The following is an 18,102-nucleotide window of genomic DNA, read 5'->3' on the forward strand; positions in this document are numbered from 1 at the left end:
AGATATCACGATCCCATCACATTTTAATTGCTAGTACTATGGGGGCAATATTCTGACTTGTGGGCGTGAAGGCACTTCAGAGAGTTTTATGGCTCAGGCGGGAACGCTGCAATTCTACCAGCGATCTGCTAAGACACCTATGTAGATGTTAGTTGAAATGAATTCATTTCTATCTTTTCAGTGATGAGAATGACCTATGTCAATGGATGTGACATCAAACCCTGGTGGTAAATACGAAAGTGTAAAGCTGACCATATTTGGAAGAACCCGATCTGTATACATTTTTGTGAAACTGTCGATCAAATCAAAAATGATTTCTTTGCAACTAAACAAATCTACCAGCTGCAGGTGGCTGAAATGAAGCACAGACGACAGTACCTCAGTTAGTATCAAAAGCTCCATGGCCTTGTCTTAAATGGACTACTGATATCATGGATTCACATAGTACCTTATTAGACTGAAATGTCTCTAAGCACTTCACACAAGGAGTTACATTTAAAGTGCAGTGACTGTTATTTTTTTAACCGATGGGTGTCATTTTATCATAATAAAGAAATTAATTCAATTGTATCCATTTTACTCTGCCGGTATAGTTGAGACCTGGTATGAGTTATAGCATCATAATTTGAAATATGTAGTTTGGCTTAAATTAATTGGATCTGCCCTGATAACTGCCTCAATTAGATTTTTTTTATTTTCACTGACGTAAAAGATTTACTGCCATAATAAACCTACACGGGATAGATTTTCATGTGGTGATAAATGAATATAAAAGTTAAACAGTTGAAATATTACCCCTATCATTCCTTTGAAAATTTGTTCAAAGGGAATGGTTCAAAGCACAAACAAAAATCTACAAAGAACATTATCGGTGCACACCTTCAAATTAATCTTTTTATTTGATCTCATTCTTTAAAAGCCAATATTAGCAAATATTCCCCAATAAAACAGTCACAAAGACAGTAAAAATGCTATACTTAATTTACATGTATTAAAATAATTTTCACTTTATTTAGGAGATGCTACACTTCAATATTGCATGTCTCTTATAACATAATGGTGATAGGTCGTGTGTAATAAATCTTTTCTTTTACATTGCATGCTTCTGTTAAGACTACATGAGAGTAATTGCCAATAAGTATTATTTTAGCAGTTGGGTATAAAAGGGGGCATAATGATCATACCAGATGACATATCTTTGGCTGTGTGTTCTGACTCATCTGTAGCTTTTTATTGTCTTCTCGAGGTTTAAAGCTAAGAATATATTATGAAATTCATTCTGAATTTATGCCCAGTCAATGAGCAACTCTCATAGGATCTAGAGATGACTTTATCACAGGTGCTCGAGCAATTGACAATGTTGGATCTTGAGACCCAACCTGATAAGCTCATTCTCGAGGAAAATGTTATTTTTCAGTAGTTACAAGAGCTGGCTATGTTGAACTAATCCCTCATTTTACTCCAGTGTTTCCCCTTTCCCTTTTTTCCAATTTGCTGCTATACCTTGGTTTCTTCCACTTTCCTTAGCCTGTCACTGTTGTGTCTCATGGAAAAGTATATGCTTAATATTGCCTTCTATTCTCTTACAGGCCTTTCAACGACTGCAATGATGGCAGAGGGCGATTCCTCAGAGGAGCTCCAGACCTCGGAGGGCGCACCGTCACATCTTGGTGAGGCATCCACCAGCGCTAATACTCACACCTCGGTGGGTCTAGTAGTCAGTTAGTTAGTTGACATCAAGGCAGCATTTGACCAAGTGTGGCACCAAGGAGCCCTCGTAAAATTGAAGTCAATGGGAATCAGAGGGAAAACTCTCCAGTGGCTGGAGTCATACCTAGCGCAAAGGAAGATGGTAGTGGTTGTTGGAGGCCAATCATCTCAGCCCCAGGACATTGTTGCAGGAGTTCCTCAAGGCAGTGTCCTAGGCTCAACCATCTTCAGCTGCTTCATCAATGACCTTCCCTCCATCATAAGGTCAGAAATGGGGATGTTCGCTGATGATTGCACTCTGTTCAGTTCCATTCACAACCCCACAAATAATGAAGCAGTCCGAGCCCGCATGCAGCAAGACCTGGACAACATTCAGGCTTGGGCTCATAAGTGGCAAGTAACATTCGCGCCAGATAAGTGCCAGGCAATGACCATCTCCAACAAGAGAGAGTCTAACCACCTCCCCTTGATATTCAACGGCTTTACCATCGCCGAATCCCCCACCATCAACATCCTGGGGGTCACCATTGATCAGAAACTTAACTGGACCAGCCATATAAATACTGTGGCTACGAGAGCAGGTCAGAGGCTGGATATTCTGCGGCGAGTGACTCACCTCCTGACTCCCCAAAGCCTTTCCACCATCTACAAGGCACAAGTCAGGAGTGTGATGGAATACTCTCCACTTGCCTGGATGAGTGCAGCTCCAACAACACTCAAGAAGCTCGACACCATCCAGGATAAAGCAGCCCACTTGATTGGCACTCCATCCACCACCCTAAACATTCACTCTCTTCACCACCGGCGCACTGTGGCTGCAGTGTGTACCATCCACAGGATGCACTGCAGCAACTCGCCAAGGCTTCTACGACAGCTCCTCCCAAACCCGCGACCTCTACCATCTAGAAGGACAAGAGCAGCAGGCACATGGAACAACACAACCTGCACGTTCCCCTCCAAGTCACACACCATCCCGACTTGGAAATATATTGCCGTTCCTTCATCGTCGCTGGGTCAAAATCCTGGAACTCCCTTCCTAACAGCACTGTAGGAGAACCTTCACCACACGGACTGCAGCGGTTCAAGAAGGCGGCTCACCACCACCTTCTCAAGGGCAATTATGGATGGGCAATAAATGCCGGCCTCGCCAGCAACGCCCACATCCCATGAACGAATAAAAAAAAAAGTTGTGTTGGTACCTGTTGAGTCACCACACACAAGTGATCATGAGCAGACACTGGTGGCAGGGGCAGCTGTGGAGAGTCCACATCGGTGGGCGCACTCCTCTCCAGCCCTGCTCAGCTGGATGCAGATGCTGAACACTGGGGGCCATCCTTTAAAAGGAGAATGATCGAGGGACAGCAGCACATTTGCAAAGTTCTGGAACAGGTGCCATGAGCATTCTCTACAATAGCGCAGAGGATGGAGGAGTCCAACTCCTGCCTTAGTAGAATAGTGTCACAGAGATGTTTGGGAATCTCTGAGATAGTGTCACAGGGACGTGACCAACTGTGAGATAGTGTCACAGGGATGTGAGCAACTGTCTGAGATAGTGTCGCAGGTAAGTGCAGGAATATCTGCGACGGAGAGAAGGCTAGCCTCCATTGAGCTTCAAGCAAGCCCATGACAATGGCCGTTCGGACTCACGGTGAACAACATTCTGCCATCTTAAACAGGCAGACAGAAGCTTTACAACTGGGCTTCCAAGGCATCATACATGTTCTCCAAACTGTTCTCCTCCAGCAGGTTGGTAGGAGTGATGTGGGCCTGGTCTAGGAGAGGGATGACAGCGAAAGGGGACATGGAAGTGGGGACGCCACTCAAAGTGCTCCCACGTCTCGCCTGTTACCTTCCCCTCTTAACCAGTACCTGCAATGCTGCCTCCTCTCCAGGTGGACGAGTCTGCCCCTGCACGGTTGCAGGTGGAGCAGTCTTTGGAGGGGTCCTTGCGGGCTCCAAAACCCAGAGGGCATAGGCCGAAAGCATCTAAGCAGTCTGGGCATGGACATGAGCAACCTGCCACTACCTCTGCAGCAGCTACAGGGGATGCACCACGTAGAAGTAGTCGGAAGAGAAAGTCTAAGGATTTGTGATCACGAAGGGTATGTACAAGGGTGTCTGACAGACTGTCATGTTTTTCATTACTATTTGTTTTTTGTTAAAGTCACATTAAATGTTATCATTCTCACCACTACTGCCATGTCTTGCCCATTCTTGATTGGCTTTTGTGATGGGGCCATTTCATGTGCTTCATCATGACAGACGATGCCAACCAGTGGGTCACTTTACAGTGGGTGTATGTGTAGTTACAGGGCTGTTTTGTGCGGGGGGGAGGGGGGCGGCGGTGGGGCGTTGGTTGCTGGTGTCGGCGCTGCTCTTTCCAGGTGGTGTGAGGACTGGACTATTCTCACTTTCTGATCTTACTAGAACTGTTCACATATGAGTGACTCACTGGCCTCATGAGCAGCCAGGTGAGCCGTTGCTCGGCCTTGGGTTATTCGTCCTCCTGCTCCTCCTGCTTCTGTTCCTCCTCAATGTGGATGCAGTTGTGGATGGGGCCTCATCAACCGATACCCCTCTCTGTTGCGCCATGTTGTGCAGGACACAACACACTACTATAATGTGACCCACTCTCACTGGTGCGTATTGAAGCGCTCCCCCAGAACGATCGAGGCACTGAAATCGCATCTTGAGCAGCCCTATCGCATGTTCAGTTATAGACGTGGTGGCAATGTGGCTGTCATTGTATCGACGCTATTGCTCAGTGATGGGGTTCCTCAGAGGTGTCATGAGCCACGTGTGCAGGGGGTATCCCTTGTCCCCGAGGAGCCAGCCCTTAAGAGTGTTCAGTGCGTGGAAGAGGCCCAGGATGTTGGATTCTCTCTGAATGAACGAATCGCGGCAGCTGCCAGGGAATCTGGCGCACATGTGAAGAAATCTTTTGCGGTGGTCACAAACGAGGTGAGTGTTGATAGTGATAACCCTTTCTGTTGATGTACAGTCCTGGCTCGTGTGGAGGCACTTGGATTGCTATATTTGTGCAATCGATTGCATCCTGTACCCGTGGGAAGCCAGCCACAGAGTGGAATCCCACTGCCCTCTCCGTCTGGTTGAGGTCGTCCATGGGGAAGTTGGCGTATTGCGAGGCCTTACGAAACAAACGGTCGGTGACCTGCCTTACGCACTTGTGTGCAGACGGCTGAGAGACCCCGTCAATGTCACCAGTGGCACCCTGGAATGATCCGGAGGTGAAGAATTTGAGGGCAGTGGTCACTTTAACTGCGACAGGTAATGAGATGCCGCCAGGCCCAGCCGGGAGCAGCTCGGCATGAAGGAGGCTGCAGATGTCTGCGACCACCTGACGACTCACTCTCAGCCTCCGTATGCACTGCTCCTCAGAGAGGTCCAGGAAGTCGAGACTTGGTCTGTAGACCCTCTGACGAAGTTCGTGCCTCCTGCGACGTCGCTCCCTCTGTGCTCTTGTGCAGGTGCCTGTGGCGTTGCACTGCGTTGTGGAGTTACAAGTGAAGGCAGTGTAAGGCGTGCCTGGTGAGGATGGTGATGTTCCTCGTCCTCGGATGTACTGGTGAACGCAGCCATCACGCCCCCCCATCCCGATGGTTTCAGTTTGAGGTGGTCCAAAAAGTTGGTAAATATGTGTAAACAGAACAATTCTGAGTGGAAACCATGAATTTTCAATCTAAACACAAAGATCTCCCAGCCAAAACATTTTCTGAGAGAACTGAGTGCCCTGCTGCCATAACTCACCTTTTATCCCCATCTGTTAAACAGGGATTTAAATGTCCAAATGGCTGCCGGCTGAAACACGGCTCGTTCCCCATGGCTTGTTTCACACAGCACGGGATACACACTGAGGCTGCTTTAATTGCCGGCGGGACTTCTGGGTTCGGAAACGGCGCGTGCACCCAGATGACTTTGGGTTGTGTGCGTTCTTAGGTGTGTAGGAGCTGGGATTTCTGCCCCGCCCCTCCCCCACCCCCACCCCCCCCGCTCTCAACACAGCTCACTTTTGTTTCAAAATCGAGCCCATTGTTCCCAAAGCTCTCCGCCACTGGGGTTTTTTCTGCGTCTGTTTTAATTGATAAAGATTGATTGCTACGATTAGTCAATAACTCCATTATTTTTTTTTATTCGTTCATGGGCTGTGGGCGTCGCTGGCGAGGCCAGCATTTATTGCCCATTCCAAATTGCCCTCGAGAAGGTGGTGGTGAGCCGCCTTCTTGAACCGCTGCAGTCCGTGTGGTGACGGTTCTCCCACAGTGCTGTTAGGAAGGGAGTTCCAGGATTTTGACCCAGCGACGATGAAGGAACGGCGATATATTTCCAAGTCGGGATGGTGTGTGATTTGGAGGGGAACAAGCAGGTGGTGTTGTTCCCATGTGCCTGCTGCCTTTGTCCTTCTAGGTGGTAGAGGTCACGGGTTTGGGAGCTGCTGTCGAAGAAGCCTTGGCAAGTTGCTGCAGTGCATCCTGTGGATGGTACACACTGCAGCCATAGTGCACCGGTGGTGAAGGGAGTGAATGTTTAGGGTGGTGGGTGGGGTGCCAATCAAGCGGGCTGCTTTGTCCTGGATGGTGTTGAGCTTCTTGAGTGTTGTTGGAGCAGCACTCATCCAGGTAAGTGTAGAGTATTCCATCACACTCCTGACTTGTGCCTTGTAGATGGTGGAAAGGCTTTGGGGAGTCAGGAGGTGAGTCACTCGCCGCAGAATACCCAGCCTCTGACCTGCTCTTGTAGCCACAGTAATTATGTGGCTGGAACAGTTAAGTTTCTGGTCAATGGTAACCCCCAGGATGTTGATGGTAGGGGATTCGGCGATGGTAATGCTGTTGAATGTCAAGGGGAAGTGGTTAGACACTCTCTTGTTGGAGATAGTCATTGCCTGGCACTTGTCTGGCGCGAATGTTACTTGCCACTTATCAGCCCAAGCCTGGATGTTGTCTCGGTCTTGCTGCATGCGGGCTCGGACTGTTTCATTATCTGAGGGGTTGCGAATGGAACTGAACACTGTGCAATCATCAGCGAACATCCGCATTTCTGATCTTATGATGGAGGGAAGGTCATTGATGAAGCAGCTGAAGATGGTTGGGCCTCGGACACTGCCCTGAGGAACTCCTGCAGCAATGTCCTGGAGCTGAGATGATTGGCTTCCAACAACCACTACAATCTTCCTTTGTGCTAGGTATGACTCTAGCCACTGGAGTGTTTTCCCCCCGAATCCCACTGACTTCAATTTTACTAGGGCTCCTTGGTGCCACACTCGGTCAAATGCTGCCTTGATGTCAAGGGCAGTCACTCTCACCTCACCTCTGGAATTCAGCTCTTTTTTGTCCATGTTTGGACCAAGGCTGTAATGAAGTCTGGAGCCGAGTGGTCCTGGTGGAACCCAAATTGAGCATCAGTGAGCAGGTTATTGGTGAGTAAGTGCCGCTTGATAGCACTGTCGAAGACACCTTTCATCACTTTGCTGATGATTGAGAGTAGACTGATGGGGCGGTAATTTAGCCGGATTGGATTTGTCCTGCTTTTTGTGGACAGGACATACCTGGGCAATTTTCCACATTGTCGGGCAGGTGCCAGTGCTGTAGCTGTATTGGAACAGTTTGGCTCGAGGTGCAGCTAGTTCTGGAGCACAAGTCTTCAGCACTACAGCCGGGATGTTCGTTGTATCGTTGTATCATGCGACTACCAGGATGGTAGGAGGTGAACTAGATGGACCTTGGTCTTTTATTGTTCAGGAATTCCTATGTCCCTAATTATGATTGACTTTTATCAGCCATTATGTGTGGAGTGATGTGACATTCTTTAGGAAATATCGAAATAGTCAACATTGTATGTTATTTAACTCCCATGTGCAATGCCATGGCACATTCACTGGTAATATGACAAAAACGAATGAAAGCCCTAAGGTACTCCAACTGGATGAGCTCTTTAGCACTCCTCAAAAAAAGTTTCAGCCTTGGCTCAGTGGTAGCACTCTTACCTTTGAGTCAGAAGGGTGTAGGTTGAAGTCCTACTGACTTGAGCCCATAATCCAGGCTGACACTTCAGTGCAGTACTGAGAGAGCGCTGCACTGTCAGAAGTGCCGTCTTTCGATGAGACATTAAACTAAAGTCCTCTCAGGTGGACGTAAACTATCCCATGATACTATTCTAATAGCAGGGTCTTCTCAAACAACATCACTAAAACAGATTATCTGGTCAATACCTCATTGCTATTTGTGAGACCTTATTGTGCGCAAATTGGCTGCTGCGTTTCCTACATTACAATGGTGGCCACACTTCAAAAAAATACTTCAATGGTTGTAACGTCCTGAGGTCATGAAAGGTGTTTTATAAATGCAAGTTCTTTCTTTCAAAAGGCATCTTAATCTGCTTGTCAGAAATTGTATCGATTTTTTTTTCAGTTCCAACAACCACTCCTCTCTTCTGAAATGGTAAGAAAGTAAACTGGTGCTTGAAAATGAGAATTCTTTCTATATATTTCATTACAGGATGGTTAGACTAGATCTCCTGCAGCTATAATGGACCTTTTCACTCCAGTTAATTATCCTTTCCCTGGGCAGCAAAAAAAAAATCAGCGATTCTCATAAGATAAATGGATTTGCCTAGTTCTCAATCCATTTCTTTTTAAAATTTACAGCACGTCCTTAATTCACGATTGTGATATTTTACAAGTGTTTTTCCCCCTCTCTCACTCCTGATGCAAACTGGCCCTGGTGCGAATCAGGAGTGATTCAGTGACTGGCACACAATCCTCAGTGAGCAGTGTCAGCTGTAATGTTATGCAAGTTGATGCCCAGTCCCAGACTACTATACTTAAATAGGTGGATCTGGTTAAGATGTTCAAAATATAACGGTTGCCTTAGTAAGATTGACACTGCTGAACTATGTTTAAGATATACTTTGACACTGCTGAATAATGCTTAAAATATACTTTGACACTGCTGAATAATGCTTAAGACTGGCTTTGACTCTGCTGAACAATGCTTAAGATTTATTTCCACTTTAATATGACTTTCTTGTCTCTACGAATATTTATGAACAAACGTTCCTTTTAAGAACTCAGTTGGTGAACCTGACTTCAGGATGCAATTGAAAAACCTACGAGTATTTGTTGAATAGCACAATGTCAAGAAAAAACCTGAAGCATGGATTTGTGAAATCTTTGCATTCAAATAAAATTAATTTGTGTTGTCTCCGTCATACTTATGCTTCCAGAGAAGCTGAAATATTTTGACACACGCAGAAACTACGATATTTGGAGATTATTCAAGGCATTTACAATTAAAGTTAGTTTAAAGGTAAAGAGATTTACTAATTTAAAAACCATCCTGGTAAAGTCAGACACAGTTTAGAAGAAATACTTGACCTGGGGTATTCACTTTTTCCCTTGTTCTTTGTGCTCTCATTGAAACTGTTAACAGTTCATGTTCAAGGGTATTCTTCACTCAGTAGCTTGCACTAGTACCAATGTTGAGGAAACCTCCCTCTACAACAATGTAATTTTACTTCTTTTGACCACCGACCCTGCAGGTAGCAGAACTGTTTGAGAGATTGCCTGGTTATAACATGAGCTTGCACTAAGCAGTATAGAGGTAGGTATACAAAGATGGAACTTTCTTCCCTTGCGGCTATAGGGTAAAACTAGTGCTCAAAATAATTTTTCCCAGCATGAATTACATATAGTTCACTATAATAACTAAGCATGTATTGATAAATGGGCAGTCTATTCATTCCAAGGGGCAGTATACAATCTGAACTGCCAAAGACTTTAAGTTATTTAGTTTCTTGAAGGAGCTGAACAATTGCAGTAATATTCTCAAGAAGTGATGAAGGAAATTCCTGCATGACCTTGACGAAAACTCGAGCAAAAGACTTCAGGATATAAACACAACATTTCTCAATGCAGAACAGAGATTTATGTTGGTCAAAAACATTTTTTGTACTCAATGAAGTGCAGGTCATCTGTATTGGTGAATCGATCAGCTTGCGAAATAGTCACTTTTAACAGCTATGGCAGAATCCAGCAGCCCAGCTCAGGTACTGTACAACTGCACCTGTGTGAATGTTTCCATTACCCACACTGGACCTCCTTATGACTGTTCTGAGTGAGTTTGCCAATATAAGGCTAATCTTGGTGAAATATATTTGTGTGCTGTGGTCTCGTGCCTGATGAGGAAGTATGTTCAGATTGCCCCTGCTCATTTTACCAAAGGCCTTTACAGCTAGTGATGGTAGGGACTTCCATGCCATCAATCTGTGCTGGATTCAATCCTAGAGCCAAATTAAGGCTAGAAGGATGGATGGAGGACTTCTTCCCTGGCCTCTGTCTATAGCGCTGGCCACTGGGAGGTGTGCAACAGCTGGCCAGAGAAGACTCTCGCTCTAATTTTCTTTGCCTCTGTTGCCTAGGCCTCTCCTCACAGTGGCATGGGTGACTGGCAAGTCCGGGGAGAGATTTATTTCCTTGATGATATGCACTGTGGTTCTCTAAACAGTCCTCTCAAAAACTGTATTTGACAGTGCATAATATAATCTGGACAATGAACTAAATCATCAATTACTTCTGCCCTTAGGTCCTGGGATGATGATAGGAACATTTGCCTTTTTAGAATTCAATGGCCATGCAGCAACTGAGGGAGTTGTTAAATTGCTGAGATCATGAATTTCCTTTGCATTACTAAAAGACTGCTTCAGGCTGGAATGCAATCACTTTCTGTGATACATACAGATCAGGACACAATTAGATAGTATGCATTAAAAAAAGACATAATTCTAATTGTGAACGGTCTCTGGAAGCCAATGAAATTTGACATGGCTTTGTCTCCGAGTGACTGATGTACTGGAGCTGGCAAATCAGGAACTGGTGGGGTAAAGTTGGGCATTAACAAAGGAAATTAAACATACACAAATAGGAGATATATTTTCCCAGAACTGAGATATGTAATACATATTGGTCCCGAAATTGCTCATAAAATAACAGCGATGCTGACAGGGCTCATCGTTATTTCAGGGCAAATGAACGCACATACTCTGTCAAACATGGAAATCCAGAAATTGCTCTAACATTTTCCCTGCTCCTCCGAAAGCTGTGCGGGAAGCACAGCTCGCCGGCTGAATCAATGGACCAGCGCGAACTTGCTCTTCTGCCCAGCTGGAAACAAACTAATCTCTCCAGAAAAAGGTACGCTGGGTTTTTTAGGTCTAAACTAACTTTTAAGGGTGTGGTAAGTCTTAATGACTGCCAAACAACCTCTCTGGCATTTAAAATTAACTTTTAAAAATGTGGAATCATTACTTCCGATTTTAATTATTGTTGGAGAATTATGAACAATTTTTTTTTAGTTTTTACTCTTTATTTCTCTCTCTTTGATCTCTGTCTTTTAATTCAATATTTCTTACCCTCTCTTTATTTCACTTTCTCTAACTGATTTTACATTGAATTTACTGTTGTAGCTTTCACTTCCTGGTTCTTACTCTGCGTGGCTTGTCAAGGATGCTTCAATCTGATTGGTTGAGGGGACAGAACGACCCTTTCCTTGCACTTTTGTTGTTCACCATTAGAGGAATTTCCCGCACTAAAGCCCGTGGATCGTTTGTGGGCAAGTTTAGAGCTAATGAGCGGTGGGCGCCGATCGTTCGCCACTCAGAGAAAATTCCGGGCTGTTATATGTAACATCTGCCTCCAGCTTAAGAATATGAATAGACTTTCTATCACTCCCACAAAAGGCTGCAGGAGATAAAGATTTACTTTGTTCTGAGTACAGTCATTGCTATGCTGTTCAAAAGTCTGGTTGTTTGCAAAAGATGTAGGGGTAGAAATCACTCTAGGTGGGTGGGGGTGATGGTAGCGCAAAGCGGGCGGTATCTCATCTACCACCTGTTATATGCCCACCCTATATTCAGTTGCATTACAGTCAATGGCATTGAATATCAGACGAAGCATCTAATGGATGGCCGATCTGAAAATGCCCATTTTGTGTTACTGCCTGAGAGAGGTATTGAATCATAGAATCATAGAAAGGTTACAGCACGGAAGGAGTCCGTGCTGGCTTTATGCAAGAGCAATCCAGTTAGTCCCACTCCCCCACCCCACCCCCATAGCCCTGCAAATGTTTTCCTTTCAAGTACTTATCCAGTTCCCTTTTGAAAGCCATGATTGAATCTACCTCCACCCATCCCCCCCTGGCATTCCAGATCCTAACCACTCACGGTGTAAAAAAGTTTTTCCTCTTATCACCTTTGGTTCTTCTCTGTTCACTACACTTCCAAGTTTTGTGTCATCTGCTGTGGGTAAATATCCTCCAACAACCAGCTTTGTGCACGCTATAGTTCTTAATTATGGCTTATGACCTGGATTTTAAAGTTTCGATGATCTTTTGGCTCCTGGTGGTAAGGAAGTTTATCTGTCATACAGCCACCAGCTACCTAGCACTGGGCGATGTCTGTAGCTGCCGGAAATAACTGTTTATGTGCCGATCACTGCCTGATTGAAGAGTACAGGGAAGAATTCCAAAAAGAGTTGGGAAAATTATTTAAAAATTCATTTATTTGCTGAGAAATTCTCACCCCATGCAATCTTGACTCTGCAAAGGGAATCAGTTTGCAGCAGTGCTGAGACTGCACCCAAATTATCTGATTAATAGTTTACAAAGAAAGTGATAACTTATTACATAGAATTACATAGAATGTACAGCAAAGAAACAGGCCATTCAGCCCAACAGGTTTATGCTCCACACGAGCCTCCTCCCTCTCTACTTTATCTAATTCTATCAGCTTATCTTTCCATTCCTTTCTCCCTCATGTGTTTATCTAGCTTCCCCTTAAACGCATCTATGCTATTCGCCTCTTTGTGGTAGCGAGTTCCACATTCTTACCACTCTCTGGGTAAAGACGTTCCTCCTGAATTCCCCATTGTTTTTTATTAGTGACTATTTTTTATTTATGGCCCCTAGTCCTGAACTCCCCCGGAAGTGGAAACATTTTCTCTATGTCTACCCTATTAAACCCTTTCATAATCTTAAAGACAGGTCACCCCTCAGTCTTCTCTTTTCTAGATTAAAGAGCCCCAGCATGCTCAATCTTTCCTCATTAGTATAACCTCTCAAATCTGATATCCTAGTAAATCTTTTTTGCACCTTCTCCAGTGCCTCTATATCCCTTTTATAATATGGAAACCAGAACTGTTCAGAGTACTCCATGTGTGGTCTAACCAAGGTTCTATACAAGTTTAACATAACTTCTCTGCTTTTCAATTCTATCCCTCTGGAAATGAACCCCAGTGCTTGGTTTGCTTTTTTTTTGGCCTTATCAACCTGCGTCGCTACTTTTAGTGATTTGTGTATCTGTACCCCCAGATCCCTCTGCTCCTCTACCCCTTTTAGATTCTTATTATCCAAGCAGTATGTGGCCTCCTCGTTGTTCCTACCAAAATGTAATACCTCACACTTATCTATATTGAAATTCATTTGCCAATTACACATTCATTCTACAAGTTTATTAATGTGTTATGTCAGGGTAAATGGTTAGAGGCTGTTTCCCTGACTAGAGAGTCTAGAACTAAGGGGCATAGTCTCAGGATAAGGGGTCGGCCATTTTGGACTGAGATGAGGAGAAATTTCTTCATTCAGAGAGTTGTGAATCTTTGGAATTCTCTACCCCAGAGGGCTGTGGATGCTCAGTTGTTGAGTATATTCAAGGCTCAGATCGATAGATTTTTGGACTCTAGGGGAATCAAGGGATATGGGGATCGGGCGGGAAAGTGGAGTTGAGGTAGCAGATCAGCCATGATCTTACTGAATGGTGGATCAGGCTCGAGGGGCCGTATGGCCTACTCCTGCTCCTATTTCTTATGTTCTTATGAATGGGATGATAGAATATAAAGGTTTTGTAACTGGGTATTGAAGAAAACAATAATTAGGATGAATACTCAGTAATGTGTAATGCATACTATAACATAATTCATATTGCTTTATATATAGCCATATATTATTATAGCTATATATATATTATAGTCATGCTGTTCTTCAATTATAAAACAGTTTTCCTAGCAGTTTGCACAGTGGAGCCTTGCTTTATGCCTCTGGATTGCTACCAATCACATAGTTAAACCCCTTGGGAAAGTGTTGAGGTCAATGTCGTGAGTACATAAACCTCCCATTCCTAAAATTGATCTCCACTGCAAGAACTTGAATATCTTCAGAAGGGAAGGGGAAAAAAAATCTTTTTTGTGAGGGCTTCTTTATCTGCTGCCTCCGCCTTACAAGAAATAATGATTTTGTGAAAATTCTTACAGCACTGCAGCATTTTTAAAAATCATTCTCCCCATAAAATATACCATTCGCAGGCCGGCAGCCTGCTCACATTCCTCTCTATTAATGTCATTCTTGAACCAGGTTAATGGGAATTGTGCAAGAGGTCCCATCAGGTTGAGTTACTCATTAGTTTTCCTCCGCTCCCTGTTAGGAAATGCCTAGTGTTCATTAGCTGTCTCTCTCAAAAGGTGTGGCGAAGGAATAGACTTGCCATGTGGGAAGTTGTGGGTGACAGTCTGTGCCCTATCACTTCACGGTGAAGTGCTCCACTGTGTCATCTGGAAGAGCCCTATGCTCCACAGTGCCACCTGCTTCACAAACCTGTCTGCTCCCCAATGCAGCCATCTGCTTGTTCTTGCCACTGCCTCAGATCTTCACTGCCCTTCCTCGTGGCCACCACTCCTCTCCCTAGACCGCTGCCTTGGGCCTCTGTTGCTACTTTCCCTGCCCATCCCCCCACTGAGTCTGCTCCCTCAGTCCTCGTCCGATGCACTTCCTGTCCCGCTCCTTTGGTCTTTGAACCTTGTGCTGGGAGCACCTCCCCGACCCCCCCCACCATCCCAACTCTGAAGCAAAGATATGAGACAAGATGTGGCACTGATAGTCAAATGTGAGACAAGGGACATTGCTTCCCATGACTACTACCCATACACTCCATCGACTGGCACCCCCATCTCCTACAGACAAAAGAAAGAGAAAGAGAAGAGGAAGAAGAAGAAAAGGGAGAGTGACAGAACACAAAAGAAAGAAAGAGGGCACAGAAAGAACCTGGAAAGAAGATAGAGAGAGAAGCAAAAGAGTACGTAGAGACACCCAGAAAACAATAGAACAACACAGAGAACTAGGAAAGAGAGAGAGACAGGAAGACAGAACCAAAATCAACAACATGGAAAGGTATTTTGTAACTTCCTCAGCAACACGATTGGAGATTCACCAGCATACACAAATGACACAAGGATTTTCATTGTCTAATTCTGAATTGAAATCTAATGCAGAGATTATGGGGGCAATTTTAACATAATCTGCTGTCGGAAAACTGACTAGATCGGGTGCAATGCTGGTTTTACACCCCGCCCGCTATTACTCTCTATTGAAGTCAATATCAGTAATATTAGGCGGGATGTAAAACCAGCATTCCACCTGATCCTGTGGGTTTCCCGCCTGGGAGTTAGGTTAAAATTGCCCCCATTATATTCGCAGTGTGCAGTGTGCTTACATTGGACAACATCGCTGACTCTCAAAATTATTTGTTGAGGTTGTGGCCGCCAATGTTTTGTTTAGTAAAGGTGATTGCAATATTAGCAGTGATACTCAAAGTGTGCCAAACCATCAATTTATCATTGTTAAAGCAGTGTGCAGCCAGTTTGAATTGCAACCAATTGTAATTTGATGTTTAATAATGATCCCATATTTCATTTAAGAATTATGATAATGAACCTAATCTATTTTTTTTAAAGTATGTGAAAAATAAACATATGAGCCTGGAATTTCCACTTTGGGCGCAGATTGCTGAGTTTCCACTAAAATGTATTAACATAATCATCAACTTAAAATCTGCCACGAACTAGCACAATTCGGCAGCTTAACAGAGTGTATTTGCAATAAAAAATATTCATTGATGTATTTAAGAGATGCATTTAAGAATGGTAACCTGATGCAGTTTTACTAATACAGTTGAAAATGGGTTTGTCACTAAAAACTAAGCATCTAGCCCTCCACCTGGGAGTTACTTGATTTTAAATCACTGAAAATGACTCAAAAATACTATACTGAAACATTTATTACTTTCATTGGTGTACACTCGTCAGTTTCTTAGTAAATTAATATTTTTTTCTATTTAAAAACGTTTAAACCATCCCTTCTAGTGCCTTTTGCCTAAGAAAACGAGCTTAATTTTAAGACCCTCATTGAACGGCCACAGGCGGTTGCAATCGGTGGAAGCTCACCACCTCGTTTTTTTGATCGGGGGGGGGGGCATGGACAGTTTTGTGGGAGGGGCCGGCTTCAGCATGATTTTTTTTTTGAGCCAGCGCAAAAGATCGCGGAAACTCGAATTACGCTAGGCGTAAATTACGCCAAATGTAATTCGAAGTTCTGTGATAGTTTGCGCTGATTCGGCCAGATTTGCGCTGAAAAAGCCAGCGTAATCTGACGGAAACTCAGGGCCGTGAAATTCACTTGAAAACGCCATGCAATTTTGGAAAAGACAGAAGAGCTGGCCCAGCGAGACATCACTTTAAAAAGAAAGATTTTGGCAAATGTTTCCCAATCTTTCAGCCTATAGGAAAACCTTTGCCCTGGGATTGATTCCAAAAGGTAGCCTGAGCCCTTGTCTAAATGATGGAGAGTTTGGTGATCAGTACTGCAGTAGTTTACCCACCTCTATCTGGAATAAATCCAATGAGCCAATAGTCATAGAAAGAAAAAGAACAGATATAGATAACAGCAATGTCATCGAGTCAGAGGTATGTGGATTCCTACTTCAGACAATTAAATAAGAATGATGAGAAATAATTTATTTAGCTATAGCTCACTTGTGGAAGCTTCAGAAAGGATGAACTGTATTTCATTTTGAACATTATTAAGTGCTACTGGGATTTTCTTTTGTTGCAAGAAATAAAGTCAGAATTTTTCATAAGTCTCTTCTGTGCAGATGTTAATTCAAGAGGTCGCTTGTTATTTTGCTGCCTATCAGGAGCATACTGTAGGAGTAAGCATCGGTAAGCACAGGCTGCCAAATTCACATAATAAGGTAATTAGTTTTTAACAATTTCATAAACTGAAGATCAATTAATATCCGATTACTGGCTACTTACTTTCTGCTGCCAATGAACACCGATAAACTAAAAACCATCACAATTCAAACACTGTGGCTCTATTGAATTGAGTCTAACCCGTAAAGCTGCACTTTGGAGATCTAGTGTGGGGGTTAACATTCTGAAATCAGATCACTGGAAGCTCGTGTTCCTAGCCAAACAGTCACCTGCTGAGTTGGACTTAATTTTGTTCTCTTCACATTAATCAAGCAGATAATCTAATTGAGCAAGAAGTCAATAGAGGCCATGAAGATGATATTTCTTTGTCTACAAAAATGGAATTTCACCAATTTGCTTTGATATGAGATTGTCAAAGTGCTAAGGTTTTTGCTGTCCTAATTAAACCTGACTTAAATTTGAAATGCTCCTTTATAACTGTTTTTCAAAAGAAACATCTTGAAAATAATTTCCTTAATGCAGCACTGTAACCCATTTATTCAGAATCTATGGAAATCCGGACACTAGTTACAAAGGGAATTGGGACTACTTATAGCAGCACAATGTTCCTGCCGTCTCAATACTGAGACATCGTTCAGAACTGTTGGATACGGTACTGTCTCCATGGGAACAGGTGCCCACCTAAAATAAACGAATATAAGAAGCACCTAGACTGTAATCGCTCACCTGCACGTTCACGACATAAACAGATTGTGAATGGGAATCATTGGGCTTGATTTTCAAATGGTGGCGGGGCGGGGGAGGGGGTCAATGGGCGCGCGGCAAACCCGGATAATAAAATCCTACCGTTCCCCACGTGATCGCGAATTAATTGGTGGTCCGTAACATGACTTCCGGGTTTGCCGCCCGAAAGCTGCGCAGTGGGCAGACTGCGCACCCGCATAACAGGCTGTCAGCTGGACCGTCTCTTTTTGAAGGGCCATTGCTCCAATGGCTTTTGCTGGAGCAAAGAACAAAAAGACACAATGGAGCAGCACAGGAGCAAGGCTGCTCCAAGATTTAATAATGCCTCACTTCAGGTGTTACTGGCCGGGGTGAGGAGGAGGAGGGAACTGTTTTACCCGGCCGATAGGGGGGAAGTGCCCTGCTTCTGCCACCAAGAAGGCCTGGCTCGAGGTAGCAGAGGGGGTCACCAGCAGGAGCAACATCTCCCGTATCTGGATCCAGTGCAGGAAGCATTTTAATGACCTATCTAGGTCAGCAAAAGTGAGTACACCTAATGATTCTCCTGCATTCCGTGTTCCACATCACCCCCCCAACTAGACTACTCCATCACATCA

At 44.1% G+C, this 18,102-nt stretch overlaps 1 protein-coding gene across 1 annotated transcript in view; it reads right to left on the minus strand.

The window, feature by feature from the left end:
* tnmd (tenomodulin) overlaps positions 1-18,102 on the minus strand; it is a 118,305-nt gene that overhangs the window by 56,112 nt on the left and 44,091 nt on the right. The gene's annotated exons all lie outside the window — the stretch shown is intronic.

This window comes from Heptranchias perlo, chromosome 15 (assembly GCF_035084215.1).
Source record: "Heptranchias perlo isolate sHepPer1 chromosome 15, sHepPer1.hap1, whole genome shotgun sequence".
In the NCBI taxonomy this organism is placed as follows: Eukaryota; Metazoa; Chordata; class Chondrichthyes; order Hexanchiformes; family Hexanchidae; genus Heptranchias; species Heptranchias perlo.